Source organism: Serinus canaria, chromosome 21 (genome assembly GCF_022539315.1).
Source record: "Serinus canaria isolate serCan28SL12 chromosome 21, serCan2020, whole genome shotgun sequence".
Lineage (NCBI taxonomy): Eukaryota > Metazoa > Chordata > Aves > Passeriformes > Fringillidae > Serinus > Serinus canaria.
Genome location: NC_066334.1, coordinates 871,935 through 880,663, shown reverse-complemented (window position 1 = coordinate 880,663; position 8,729 = coordinate 871,935). Strand labels below are relative to the sequence as shown.

Genomic DNA, 8,729 nt, shown 5'->3' with positions numbered 1-8,729 from the left:
TTCCTAACCTCATGTCTCAGAGTCATATGAAAGTAATACAGCTGTTCTTCACAAAATCCTTTTTCTGAGGAATTATAAGCAAAGTTTTTTTTACATTTTTTTGAAGCAAGTCAATTGCTGGTACAAATAAAAATGTACTTTTACACGACTACTTCAAAATAATGAAATACAGGCAGATGAGAAGAGACAACTGTTTGGAAGAAGTCAGAACTGAAACCAGACCTTTGCAAGTATTTGTTCTTATCCCATAAATATTCTCTAGAAACTGGACATAAAAATTGTACTTTAGTACCAGTACAGTATGATAACTTGCTGTATTCACAGGATACCCCAAACCAAACTAAATAGATTTTCAATACATTTTGGTATATGAAAATGTTCTGTGCTATCTATATGCAAGGACATAATTTTTAATGAGAATGCTATTATGCTGCCACAATTATTTCAGCCTGAGGAATAATATATTTAAGGTTGTGATTTATCAGAGGTTTAAGAGTTATGAGCTGCAATTTAACCAGGAATATGCTAACCACAGATAAATCACAAGCTGCATGTTATAGGCTTCTTATTGGTCTTTGAATAGCAGATTGTGAGACACACTTGGTTTGGTGTATGTTGCCATTTAGAGAATTGCAGTATTAAATATAGTAATAAATACTACTTGTGTTAATACCTAGTATTAAATACTAGGTATTAAATACTAACACTAAATTTAATTAATTTAAATTCAATACAGTTAAATAATTTAATATTTAATTTAATATCTATTCATTATTTAATATTAAATAAATATTAAATAATAATAATTAATTAAGAAATAGTAATTAACGCTAATTACTAGCACTAATTTAATATTAATACTACAATTACCTAGTATAAAATACTTACTAGTATTAAATACCTACTATGAGATACTACTGTCACACTATGCTTGTGTAGCTGTGGGATATCATCAGGCCCTAAATAAATATGAAATTTCTGCTCATATTAATTTATGCATTAAAAATGTAAAGTTTCTCATTTTTGTATATAGAGAAAAACACTATTAATTTATATACTAATTTATATACTAATTATTTCAAAATAAAAATATGCCTATTATATACAATATTTTAGAATATAAGAAATTACTTACAAAATTAGATGGGGTTTGGAAATATAAACATAACTTTTCTATATATAAATTAAATAATAAAAGGCTTGAAAATGTAAGAGATAATCTATATGAAGGAAATAAAAATAGTGTGTGTTTACCACTCTGTCCTCCTCACTGCCCCTGATGCTCTCATTCTGGCTCAGGGTCCTCCTCCCTGACACCCTTTCCCTGTTGCTCTGTCCTTTTATCTGTCTGTCCTTCTTTTCTGCTCTGTCCTTTTACCTGTCCTCCATGCCCCTTTCATGATCTCTTTTTTATTCCCTGTTGCTCTGTCCTGCTCTCTGTTCCATTTTATCTTACTGTATCTTTCTGTCCTGTTCCCTGCCCCTATTATTTTTTAATCCCTCTGTGTTGTGTTGCCCATTGATTTTATTTTCTGCATCTCCATTCTGGCACTCTGTCCTCATTTTCCTTTCTCTGGCCTGCTCCCACTTGCTCTTTCTGCCTGTCCTGCTCCCTCCTGTGCTTCCAGGCACAATTCCCCAGGTGTGGCAGGTGGTGCTGCCTTCATGTGAGGTGGTTTGGTGGTGGACTTGGCAGTGCTGGCTTAATGCTCAGACTTGGATCACTTCAAAGTTCTTCTCCAACCTAAATGGTTCTGCGGTTCTTTATCTCTCTCCTACTCCCTTCACTTCCCCTCCATTGCTGTTCCTCTCTTCTTTTTCTTGTCCCTGTCCTTTTTGCCTTTCTCTGTCCCATTCTCAGACCTGTGCTTTCTCACTGCACCTTCTCAGCAAGCTGGCATCCTCCCTGTTCTCCTCCCTCCCTCCTCTTTCTCTTTTTATCATTCTTTTTCTCTTTCTCCTCCTTCTCCTCCTGAGCTGTCCCAGTGGCAGTGGCAGTGTCCCCAGGTGACAGAGCAGCCTTGCCGCAGGAACTTCTCCCGTGTGACAGAATTAACCCTTCCTGCCGGCCTTTGCCCAGCAGGGATGGATGATCCCTGGCTCCTGCTGGGCTCTGGGCATCTCTGGTGCCCTCACGGTTCAGACAGGGTTTTCACGTCTCTGGGTCACACCGCTGGTTTGTCTCTGGGTCGTGTGTTCGTCTGTGGGTGTCTGTCTCAAATCGTGCGCAAAAAAAAATACTAAAAATTGTAACTTTTCTTATCTCTTTATATATATGCAGACAAAAAAAAAATTCCAGATACAATTCCGTATCTACTGTTTTATATGAAGAATCTTAAAGCATAAGGAATTCTAAATACGGATATATGTAAGATTTGAAAATACAAATATAACCTCTGTATATATAAATTAAACAATAAAGGGCCCGAAAAAGGAGAAAAGATGACCTCAATGAAGGCAAGAGAAGCAGCTCTGTGCGCTCAGAAGTTTTTTGGCCATCACCAACTCCGGGCTCTCAGCAGGGCCTTGAGCGCTGCCGGCCGCGCCGGCCGCGGGGCACTGCGCGTGCGCGGCGAGTTCGCCGGCTCGGGACCGCTCCCGGCAGGCCGAAGGCGGCATTGCCACAAGGCAGGCGCGCATGCGCACTGCCTCAAACGGCTCTCTGGCCTCACCCGCAGCTCGAAAGCGGTACTGCAATTCCGAATCGTGCGCACGCGCAGTGACTCCTCGGGCCGCTACCGTGCCGCTTTCCGTGCCTGCGGCGGGGAACAGCGTGGGAGCATCATGCGCGGGTCCCGGCTGGGGTGGCAGTGTCGGGCGGGGATTGCAGGGAGCCTGCGGAGCCGCGGCGTGAGTGCCAGGTGGCATTGGGCGGCTGCAAGAAGTCACGTGACAAGCCACTAGGGATGGTGGCGTTGTACGAACTGGCGTCATTCCACTCTCAAGATGGTGACCGCGAGAGGAATCACATGTCACAACACTAAAGATGGCGGATTAGGAAAAAAAAAACCATCCAAATAAACAAATCAAAAACCAAAACCAAAACCAAAAACCCAAACAAAACAAAACAGAAAACCACCTCGTGGCACCATGCTCAAGATGGTGACAGTGTACAGGAAATGATGCCATGCCACTTTCAGGATGGCAGCCCGGGCATCCAAACCAGGCCATCCTTCCCAAGATGGCAGCAGGCAAGGCCTTGCTTTTGGGGAAGGCCAAAGAATCACAGTAGAACCTCCCTCGTCAGAAGGGAGCATCTCTCATCAGAAAGGAACCTCCCTCCTCAGAATGGAGCATCTCTCCTCAGAAAGGAACCTCCTTCCTCAAAAGGGAACCTCTCTCAGTAAAGAGCCTCTCCCCTCAGAAAGGTATGTTTCCTCCTGAACCCAGACCCGATCTCAGCTTGGAGCCCGATCTCACGGCTTCCCGGCCTGGAGCTGAGGGCGGTGGCTCAGCTGGAACGGGTGGGTGGTGACGGGCAGCGACAGGTGGTTACGGGCGGTGGCAGGTGGTGACGGGCGGTGACAGGTGGTTACAGGCGGTGACGGGCATTGACAGGCAGTGGCGGGGCCGCAGCCCCGCTGTTTGGTGGTGTGGCCTGCAGGCCAAAGGCAAATGGGGATTTGTCCTGGGCGCAGCGATCCATTTGTAACGGGAGTGTGAAAAATGCCAATCACTTGTTTTTAGAAGTTTAAAAGTTTAATAGTAATAAAATGGTTCTAAAAATAGCAATATATCTTAGAGTAATAAAAATTTGGACAATTAGGATTTAGGACAATATGAGACAATAAGAATAAAGAGTTGTGGACAGTTCAGGTACCTCTTTCTGGGCAAAATAAGCCCAAAAAAGGACACACGTTAACAGCAGATTAACCCTTAAAATCAATAGTCCATTCCATATTCATACACCTCATACATGATGCATAAATTCCATTCAAACACAGGATTCTGTCTGGTCAGTGTCAACTTCTTCCTCTTAATCCTGACGGCATCTTCAGGGCTGAGCAAGGTGGGAAGAAGTTTCTTCTGATAAGAGAGAGCAATAAATTCTTTTCCTCTGTAAGATTTAGGTGTCCTGTGGCTACTATCTCGGTGTGAGTACCTCATTCCTCGCTTTAAAAAAATATCCCACATACATAGTTTCTATTTTAACATTATGTTATAACCTAAAACTATATTTAACACACTACTTGAAAAAATTAATACAGCATAACTTTCTAAGATAACACATATAATATTCATGTCAATATTTGTGAAAGGCCAATCTTAAAATACACATTTTTCACACCGAGGCAACAAGATAAGGCTTGAGCTATGCAAAATGCTGTATCTATGCAGAAAGAAGTTACTTTGTAACAGGTATGTAAAACACATTCAGTCTCCTGTGAAAATTTAAGCACTTTAATAAAGGACAATAGGAGACAAAGACAGTAAAAGCAACGATTAATTACAGCTGGGTGCATCTTGGCACTCAGCCAAGAGCTCACCCTTACCTTTGGAGATACCCCTTAAATACCTTTTTCCCTTACATCAGCCTGTTGCATATTCATAGACCTTATGCATATGCATAAGTTATTTTACATATTCCTGAACTATTTTACGTGGCCCCTCCTCGGGTCTGCCTTTGTAGATATTGTGTGTTTCTTGGCTGTGGTTTTGGTCTCCTTATCACTTCCAGTTTAGGCCGTGTTCCACACTGCCTTCAGATGGTGAGTGCTGATAGCTGGCATATCAATAGCAGGGTTCTCATTACATGTTTCCTGGATGTTATCCTGACCAAACAGACAGTTCACTCAGAACTATGTCAGCTACCACTGCTACTATGTCTAAGTTTTCGTCAATAGAAATAAAAGCAAAGTTATTTTAACATTGCTTATAACATTCATCCTAATATTTGCAAAAAGCCAACAACGTAATATGTATTTATAACAATGGGTATGTGAATGAAGCACTTTTTAGAAATCAGCAAATTTAGCAGAACAAGCTAACTGCGAAAAGCTAACCACAGGCTATCTGAACAGAAAATCTTATAGAGCATCTGTAGAAATAGAAGTGAAAAGTTTGAGCCTGAGGAAGACTTCTGAGTCTTCATCCAAAACAACCACAGGAGGCTGACAACCAACTTGTGCAGAAACCGCTCATGAGCTACAGTGGCTTACATAATCATGTGATCAGAAAATATGTTACATTATGAAGAATAAGAAAGTATAATGTGCACATAAGTAGAGAAGTATAAAAGCTAGTGCTCTGCAAAGAACAGATGAGTGAGTTTGTGGTGGAGCCATCCCCCTCACTCCCAGTGTCCAATAATCAAATACCTGCTCTGTAGGCCTCCTATGGGGTACTGTGTTCTTGCTTAGATTTTGGGCATCAAGGGCCCACAGTGAATGTTGCCTGGCCAGTCTCCTGATGTGCCTGATCCAGTGCTATGCTGTCTCCCAGTGACCTTGTTCTGATTTAATCCATCTTGGAATGTGCTGGAAATACAGCTTGGACTATAAAAAGCACATGGGAAACTGTGTGTTCCCAAGGTACTGCTTTAGGGGTGTGCAGCTTCTGAACGACACAGATAGTTCAGACTGCCACAGAGACCTGCTGGGCTGTGGCTCTGGGGCAGGAGTGTCAGACAAATGGCATCATCAGTGCCTCCTTAATAGTTGCTTTCCTTGGGCTGCCAAGATCAGTATGAAGTGGTGTTCATGCCCCACTTGCAAGCCACAGAGTGGTGTAACTGGGTATGTTTTTCCTGCTTTATGTGCTCTCTTAATGACGCCCTGAGGTGCTCTGGCTCATGGCAGTATAATCTATTGTCTTATAGATACATATTATAACGTTGGCTTTTCGCAAATATTAAAATGGATTTTATAGGGGGGTGTTAAAATAACTTTGTTATAAAGATATAGTTTTTATTTCTGTTGTTAATTAAGCTTAGACATAGTATTGAAATAGCTATGCTTATGTTAAAATGCCTGTTTGGATGGGATAACATCTAATGAACACAGGATGACACCTGCTGCAGATCTGCCAACTATCAGCACTCACTGTCTGAAGGCAGTGTGGACCAAGGCCTAAACTGGAGGTGATAAGGAGCCCAAACCACAGCCAGGAAACACACATGCTTTAAAAAAGGTGGACCCAAGGAGGGGCCATGTAAAATCGGTCCTGGAATATGTAAACTAATTTATGCATAGGCATAAGGGTCTATGAATATGCAAAAGGATGATGTAGGGGAAAAGATATTTCGGGGTATCCCCGAAGGTAAGGGTGTGCTCTTGGCTGAGCGCTGCAATTCACGTGGCTGTAATAACCTTTGCTCTGTGGTCCTTGTCTCCCATTGTCCTTATGAAACTGTTTAAATTTTTGCAGGAGAGAGAACATGTTTTTCACAATGTGTAGCCACTTCTCGTGCCTGTCTGTATGGCTGGGTCAGTTCCTGAATGCCCCATGGAAGGTTAGAAAAGCCCTTGGAGACCATCATGTCCAGCTGCTGACCCAGCATGGGCAAGGGCACCCCTGACCATGTCCCCAAGTGCCACCTCAGGAACCACCTGATGAGTGACACGGATGGAAGTGGGGGCTGCAGGCACTGGCAGTGTCATTGCTGGCTGGCAGTGGGGCTGGGGGGTCCCAGAGGGGCTCCCAAATCCGTCCCACAGTGTGGCTGGTGTGCAGGAGACAGAGTGCAGGGGGAGCAGCCCAAAGCCAGGCTTGGGACAGTTACCCTGCGGTTCAGGGAACCTGTGCCTGAAGCACATTTAACTCCAGTGTGTTTGGCACCTTTTTGTAGGTGCAGATTTTTATGCACTTGGAAGTAGATTTTGGGAGCTGCTCTGGGCCTCACTACCTCACAGGGAGGAATTTCTTCCCAATATCCCATCTAAATTTACATTCCTTCAGCTTAAGACATTCCTCCTTGTCCCAAGAGCCATGGCCTGCTGCTGCTGCAGTATTTGCTTTTTATGTTATTATATTGCATTTATCTATTGTCCAGTATAAGGGACACTTTAGGAAGAAATCCTCCCTGTCATCTTGTCCTCTTGCCTTCAGATGTTCCCATCCTAATGAATTCAGCTTTGATTTAATTCCTTAAGCCAGTTTTAGCACGAGCTAATTTTACTTAGAGCAGAGGTACCTTGAAGGGACTTCAAAATAATAAAACAGGAGTGGAAAGGATGCTTTGCCAGGTGGCTTTGCTCTCCTGGCATCTGACTGAATCCCTCCTTCCTCCCAGACAGGCCTGGCTGCTGAGGACAACCTGTGTGAGATCTGTGCCAATGCTGCCTGCACCATCTGCTTCTGAGAAGGTGGGAAAACCCACACAAAGCATGTCCAGCTGGGAAGTTTGTGCGTTTCTATAGCAGGATCATGTACTTTCACCCATCAATTTTTCTGGGCTCCATCTCCCAGTGAAGCCAAACTGCAGCTGCCAGCTCTTGGGGATGTTCCTGCAGTCCTGCAGCACCTGGATTGAGATGCCACCAGCAGAGCAGATCTGCCAGCAAGGAGGCTGGGACTCCTCTGAGAGGTTCCAGTGCTGCAGGAGTTGGGTGACACTGGAATGGAAATGCCCTGGGTGTCATTTCCCACTATTTTGCCTGGGTTGAACGCACTGGGCAAAACTCAGTACTTTCTGCAGCCTTTTAGTAGGTAATATTAATATCTAATATTCAGTGTCTAATACTTAATAGCTAATATTTAATGTCTGATAATTAAGATTTAATATTTAATACCTGGTTGTGATTTGGCCTCCTGTACACGCAAGAGCAGGACCAGGTTATCCCCTTTCTCAGCCCTCATTTCCAGTGGGTTGGATCCCTTTCCCTTCCCTCTGTCTGCAGGTGATATCTCTGAGTTTGTAGCAGAACTGCAACAAGTAACTCAAGATGAATTCCTGGTGTTGAGGAACACCTTGACAGCCAGAAACCAGCCTGTTCCTTGTACTGATTAGGGAATGGATACAGAGGAGCAAAGGAAATCTTCCCTGGTTGTGTATTGAGATTCTTTAAACTCCCTTTAGGAGGAAGGAATTCCAAACTGCAGTGCTGGAATCATGTTGAAATGAAAACATTGCATATTGTTTTATTTATTGGTGGCAAGAATGTGAAGAAAGGATCTGCACATGTTTATATGTGTATAGGAAATAAAAGCTAGGAATAATTTGGATTTTTAAAATGTTATTTCTGGGGTTTGTTGTAGATTTGTAGATTTGGTTTTAGGATATTCTTCTTGCTTACTTGCTTTTTGCCCATATAAGGTGTTTCATGTCTGGGGCTTCCCTGAATAAAAGATATAATTTAATAGTGTCCTGAAATAAAAGCAGTTTTTGGTCCCAGAATCCCAGAAACACTGAGGCTGGGAAAGCCCCCCAGGAACATCAAGTCCACACTGTGTCTGATTCTCACCTCGTCCCCAGCCCAGAGCTCTGAGTGACACATCCAGGTATTCCTTGGACACCTCCAGGGATGGGCACTCCAAACCTCTCTGGGCAGCCCCTGCCAAGGCCTGACTACTCTTTCCATGCAGAAATTCCTCCTGGTGTCCACCCTGAGCCTGCTCTGGCCCAGCCTGAGGCCATTCCCTCTCCTCCTGTCCCTGTTCCTGGGAGCAGAGCCCAACCCCCCAGGCTATCCCATCTGGCAGGAGTTCTGCAGAGCCACAAGGGCCCTACTGAGCCTCCTTTTCTCCAGGCTGAGCCCCTTTCCCAGACCCCTATAAGGAACACAAGTCTG

The 8,729-nt window shown here is 43.7% G+C and overlaps 1 long non-coding RNA gene across 1 annotated transcript; it reads left to right on the top strand.

The window, feature by feature from the left end:
- Positions 1-1,147: 1,147 nt before the first annotated feature.
- On the top strand, positions 1,148-8,298 carry LOC127060349 (uncharacterized). The gene is made up of 2 exons (XR_007779288.1): positions 1,148-3,368; positions 7,232-8,298. It is a non-coding gene; the product is annotated as an uncharacterized LOC127060349 (long non-coding RNA).
- Positions 8,299-8,729: the final 431 nt, after the last annotated feature.